We start from the raw sequence: 6,588 nt of genomic DNA on the forward strand, positions 1-6,588 counted from the left end.
GCATAGAGCTTGCTACGACAAGAAGGACTTAGGAGAATGATCTGTGAGTGTACCCTAAACTAGGGTAGGGAGTCATAATCCTACTCTATGTAAGGCATTGAGTATGCTTTGCTAGTGGAGACTCAAGAGACCACCCAGACCAATGATGCTTGGTCTGAAATAGAGGTTTAGTGGGCTTTCTTTCATGTAACACTGGAAGTCTCAGTTCAAGTGTTGAGCTTGCTTCGCTGGTAGGAACTGGGAGTGCATGAGCATAGTGGATTCATTAAGTATGATTTGGTATATATGCATATCTATACTATTTTTTATGATTTTACTTACTGATCAATATTGGGGTTTATCTAAGTTACTAGGATGTATGTCTCACTCTGTTACCTTTGTATGCAGCTGAAGAGAGCATGGGAAGGCCGAGAAAGGAAACGAGGAAAGGATAGCCTCTATTGTTAATGGTATGACCAATTTTTTATAATGAATGTATAACTATGTTGTTAAAGATTTAAGCTACAAACTAGGATGCATAGGTGTATATATATTGTCGGATAAGGAGGCACAGTGGAAGATTAAAATTTTTAAGTCTCTATTTTGATATGGACTAAACAAACTCATTTAAGTCAAGGTGGATAGAAGAGTTACCTTTTAATTCTTTGAAGTTGACGCATGTTCTCTTCAAGAGTTTGGATCTCAAGAGCTGACAATGTAGATCTGCTTCCTTTACTAGTATCCACATGAATAGCTCTTTAACTCGAACAGCGTGCTAGCGCTCTCAGCGTCCGTTATTCTTTGAACGTTAATTTTCCTTTTTATAGGGCGTTTCGTGGCTCTCAGAGTGTTTTAGCGATCAAAATTTTTCTAACTCTCTCATCTTTCATAAAGGACATCTCTATCTATATATAGTGTATAGATAAGGGTTTTCGTCTTCCATTTAATAGCCCAGGAAAATTTAATTAAATTTATCTCATAAATTTAATCCATAATATCATATCTAATTCAAATTTATCTCATAAATTCAAATTATAAAAATGACATGATATTCTCTTATATCATGTTAGTTATTAAATTTAATCTATCATATAAAATTAAATTTAAAACTAACATAATATAATATAATATAAGATTAGATAATATAATATATATCATATATACATATATGAATATATATATATATATATATATTTCAACAATATATATATATATAATTATACTTTGAATTTTATATTTCATATAAATATAAATATAAATATTTATCATAAGTCCTAAGCCCAACAAGACACCATATGAACTCTATAAGGAAAGAAAGCCAAACATATCTCATTTCCATGTGTTTGGTAGCAAGGTGTTCATTCATAACAACAACAAGGAGAATCTAGGAAAATTTGATCCCAAATCAGACATGGGAATTTTTCTTTGATACTCTAACAGGAGTAAAGCTTTTCATGTATTCAACCTCAAATCCGAGACCATAGAAGAATCAGTACATGTAGTATTTGAAGTATTTCCTATAGAAAAGAAGAAGATTCTTGATGTTGATGATGTCACTAAAGAGTTGTGTGATCTTCAGCTGATGAAACAAAATTCAACAGAAGCTCCAGGAGAGAAATCTGAGATTCCAATCGAAGATAATGAAATTGAAGCAATTCAGCAACTAACTGCTTGGAGAAATAACAAAAATCATCCCCTAGATCAAGTCATTGGGAATGTCAATGAACCTATCTAGACTAAAAGTAAATTCTAAAACATTGCTAGTCATTCAGCCTTTATTTCAGAAAAAGAGCCAAAAATAGTTAAAGAAGCCTTATCTGACTTGTACTGGATAGATGCAATACATGAAGAGCTTAATCAATTTGAAAGAAACCAAGTATGGGACTTGATACTAATGCCCAAAAATTATCTAGTAATTGGAATTAAGTGGGTCTTCAAGAACAAACTTGATGAAGGAGGAATCATTATCAAAAACAATGCATGACTAGTGGCAAAAGGATATAATTAGGAAGAAGGTATAGACTATGAAGAAACTTTTACTCTAGTTGCTAGATTGGAAGCAATTTGTCTACTTCTAGCCTATGCATCTGTGAAAGATATCAAGCTATACTAGATGGATGCAAAAAGTACATTTCTCAATGGCTGCATCCTTGAAGAAGTATATGTTGAATAACCACTTGGTTTTGAAGATCTTCAGAAATCTGATGTTGTCTTCAAATTGAAGAAAGCTCTCTATAGACTCAAGCAAGCATTAAGAGCCTAGTATGAGTGATTGAGTTATTTATTTTAGAAAAAGGATGCAATCGAGGTAAAGTTGATACTATTCTCTTTATAAAAAGAAAAAAGGATCAATTATTAATTGTTAAAATTTATGTAGATGATATTATATTTAGTGCAACTGATGAATCTCTAGATAAGAAATTTTTTTGAGTTAATGTAGGAAGAATTTAAAATGTCTATGATGGGGAAATTGACATTCTTTCTGGGACTACAAATTAATCAAAGAAAGGATGGTATATTTGTATGTCAAACTAAATATCTTAGAGAGATGCTTAAAAAATTTGGGATGGATCAAGCTAATGGAATTGATACTCCAATGAGCTCAACCATCAAAATGGATGATGATATTACTGAAATAGAATATGATTGCAAATCATATAGAGGGATGATTGGATCTCTTCTATATCTAACATCAAGTCGTCCAGATATGTCCTTTAGTGTTGGTCTTTGTGAAAGGTTTCAATCAGCACTAAAAGAATCCTATATGATAGCAATGAAAAGGATTTTCAGATATCTGAGAGATATTGATTCACTAAGTGATAGAACACATTTGTTACCCACTTTTATTTGTCAATTAGGACCATTTTATTAATGATTTATCACCTTCAGTGCACACATTGCATTAGATTTGGAACTTTGCCTAAGTTTCTAATATCAGTGCACTAGGGGCATTTTGGTCCAAAAAATGAACTTTTGAGAAAATGTACAAGAAAAATTGACAAAGTGCATTTTATGTCCAGTTGATGAATGGTGAAATTATATTTTTAAAATTCATTTTAGTTTGGGAGTAATTAAATAAAAAGTCAACACTTTCTTAAGTGTCTTAGTTTGTCCTAGTTTTTGGTTTGCCTTGTGTGTGAAATTTTTATATAATTTTGTTACAGCCTAAAATTGGTTAATTTAATAAATTCTCCCTTCTAATTATGAATTTAATTCTGGACATGAATTAGATTTTATTATATCATATGCTATTTAATTGAATTATGTGATTTATGTGACATAGGTGGCATGTGACTTGTGCATCAATTGGGCAATTGAGGTCAACACTCCTTGAGGACAATGGCTGATGGTTTGCACGTGAATTATGATTATTTTGAGGATTATATCAGCTAAAATGATGTGGATGACACATGGGAAATTAGGCACACATTGGAATCATCTACAAACCCATAGGAAGTTGCCACCTTGCAAGTGTGACAAGGCTTGCCACCTTGCAAGTGTGACAAGGCTCCCATTTACATTTTAATTTCTTTTTCCTTATTTTAATTAAGCTTCAGCTGATGGGAGACACCAAGGAGCACGCCATTTTAAGCCTCAAATGGGATCCAACACATATCTCATTCATCTTCCACATTCTCTCTCTCTTGTTCATAGTGTTCTTCATTTTCTCTCTTTTGTTCTTCATTTTCCAGCACCCTAACCTCCATTTTCAGCCACCAAACCTCCACAAAACTCATACCATTCTTCTCCTCTCTTCATTTTCGTTCCATCCCTTCCATTTTCACAAGGATTGAAGCTCATTTCCATCATTCAAGAGCTATGGAGTTTGGCCTTCACAAGCAATCACTAGGGTTCTTGAAGATGAAGATTGGCTAAGTTTCTTTGTGGAATCCTAGAGAGATGAAGATGGAGGATGAGTCTTGAGCTTCAAATTGGCTAAGTTCTTTTGTTTCCTATCCTCTTCTCTTTTACTAGATGGTTAGATTCCTTAATCTAGGGTTTAATCATCTTAGCTTATAAATTCTAATTTGAATTTGATGTTGATGTAAAGAGAGAGGATTGTTTCATTTAATTTCTTCCTTGGACAGCCATGACTGAATTTTGCCACTCTTTGTTGGCACATAATCTTGTGTTTTTTCATTAGTGAATTTTTGTGTTATATTGCATAATCTTGTGGTGTTAATGCTTGTGTTTTTGTAGCATATATCTTGTGGTGTTAATGCTTTGTTGTTGAGTAGCTTGACATAATCTTGTGGTTGCTCAATTTATGTGTTTGACCATGGCTGTTGAGAGAGGATTTTGAGTGAATCACTTGGCTAATGTCTTCACCAATTGGTTAATTGAACTAGGGACTTTAATCTAAGACCTAGGGAGGTTAGCTAATTAGGTTAATTGGCTTAGGATAATTTTCTTAAGTCATGACAGCTTTAGTCAAGAGGAAAGGGAAGCTAAACTTAGCCTAATCATGAGAAGATAATGAGTCCAAAATCAACTAATCTCTAGGGTTCCATTATTGTAAAAAGGGAAGTTCATTTCACTCACTTTCACTAGCATTTTAATTACTTGCATATTAGGTAATTAGTTTAGATAATTAGCTAGATAACTAAATTCCTACAAACTTTGGTTGATTTATTTCACTAGATAACTTTCAATTAGACTTAAAACCATTCCTTGGGAGATGACCTAGGGTTGGCCCTATATTGCATTAGGGTTAGCTTTAGTGTAATTTTGAGGATAAGCGACTAATTTCCTATCAAAATTTTGGCGCCGTTGCCGGGGAATGGTTTAAGTTTAATTCTAAGGTTGTTTAGTACTTAATTTATATTTTAGTGTCCTGAAATTTTTTTTGAAAAATTATAAAAATTGTGTTGTGTTTTGTTTAGTGTTTTTTGTGTGTTTGAGTGTTTTTATTCTGTTTTGAAAAGAAAAAAAAAATTAGTGCAATTTTCGTTGGTTTGGTGTATGTAGAGCTGAAACTACTCTGTTTCTAGTGTCTCTGTCTGAAATTGAAAAATTAACTGGGAATGAGTCTGAGGGAATTTGAACTTGAAATTTATTTCATTGAAAGCTCTATATCCTAGCTTCACTTTAAAAATGGTTGGTCAATTTTGGACGTGGGAAGTGTCCTGTGGAAATTTTACAATCTAACAAGGTCCAGGGAGCCATTACAGAGGATTTCCAAAACCCTGTTTCAATTTTGAGTTAGCATATCTTCCTCTTTGTGCGTTCAAATTGATTGATTCCAGTTTCATTTTTCTATACTGTCTTATCTTTGTTTCTTGTGTTTAGGATTTTCTCAATTTTTCCATTTTCCTATTTGAAAGTTTGTTAGAAGCTCTGAAGGTCTTCTGGACGAAATCCTGTTTCTCCAGACTTGAGGACCAACTTGTGAAAATTTGGAACGATTGGGCAGGATTTTTAATCTAAAATTTTATATAATTTCCTGTATATCTCTTGTGTTTCTCATAAAAGTTTCAGGGGAATTATCATGTGGATTTGCTGATGAGAAAATTCACAAGTTCACTGTCTCCAGAGAGCCTACTGTGCGAATTCCAGAATTGCCAAAGCTTCTTGATTGAGCATTTCTAACTCTCTTTCTACTTGTTGGTGTTATTTTTTTTTCATTTTGTTGCTATTGAGTTTAATAAAAAAAAATAAAAAAATTATTTCTCTTGCTTTTGTGTGTTTTGAATTGTTTCATGTTGATTTGCATTTTAGTTTAGCTTGTTCTTTGTTCTTAATTTTCTTGAGCTTGATTAGTGCATGACCGAAGAAAAACATACCTCTTTTGTTGAATTAGATCCAGAAATTGAAAGGACTATTTCTAGATTGAGAAGATCACACCTATTCTTGATTCTCATTTGGTTTGTAATTCAACATGGAAGGTATCTTAGGACATGAGCATGTGCATAATGAGGGCCATGGGAATGGGAATGAGAATTTGCATGATGATGGCCATGTTAATAATGAATTGAAGGCTTGCATAACCCTAGAGAGGAGAGGAGCATTAGGCAATTAACTCAACCTAATTGGCATGATAATCCTTATGGCTTATATGTTCCTCCTACTAATGTTCAATTTGAAATTAAATCCTCTTGATTAATGCATTGCCTAAATTTCATGGGTTACCAGGAGAGGATTGTCATAGGTTTTTGCATACTTTCCTATTGGTTTGTGATACTATGAAGCCTATGCATGTAAATGTTGATGATGTTCAAGCTAAGGCTTTTGTATTTTCTCTTGAAGGTTTAGCAAAGGAATGGTATTTCAACTACCCTTCTTATGTGAAAGTGAGCACATGGGCTGAGCTAAGAAGACTCTTCTTAGATAAATTCTTTCCAATTCCAAGGTCACCAATTTGAGAAAGCAAATCTATGGGGTCCAACAAGGAGAGGATGAGAGTCTCTATGAGTATTGGACTAGATTCCAAGGCCTTTTGGCTAAATGCCCACACCATCAAATTTCTAGTGAGAATTTAGTCCAATATTTCTATGAGGGCTTGATTCCAAGAGACAAAGTTAACATTGATGCCGCTAGTGGTGGATGCTTGATTGATCTCACTTCCTTAAAGGCTTGGAACTAATTGACAAGATGGCTTCAAGTGGTGCT

General features: G+C 33.5%; 1 non-coding gene across 1 annotated transcript; it reads right to left on the reverse strand.

Moving 5' to 3' along the window:
* Positions 1 to 6,334: 6,334 nt before the first annotated feature.
* LOC129321132 (small nucleolar RNA R71) lies at positions 6,335 to 6,441 on the reverse strand. Its single transcript, XR_008595921.1, has one exon. It is a non-coding gene; the product is annotated as a small nucleolar RNA R71 (small nucleolar RNA).
* Between the last annotated feature and the right edge of the window lie 147 nt (positions 6,442 to 6,588).

The sequence above is a fragment of the Prosopis cineraria genome, unplaced genomic scaffold, assembly GCF_029017545.1.
Source record: "Prosopis cineraria cultivar Desert tree isolate PC_DT_omini unplaced genomic scaffold, ASM2901754v1 PC9, whole genome shotgun sequence".
In the NCBI taxonomy this organism is placed as follows: Eukaryota; Viridiplantae; Streptophyta; class Magnoliopsida; order Fabales; family Fabaceae; genus Prosopis; species Prosopis cineraria.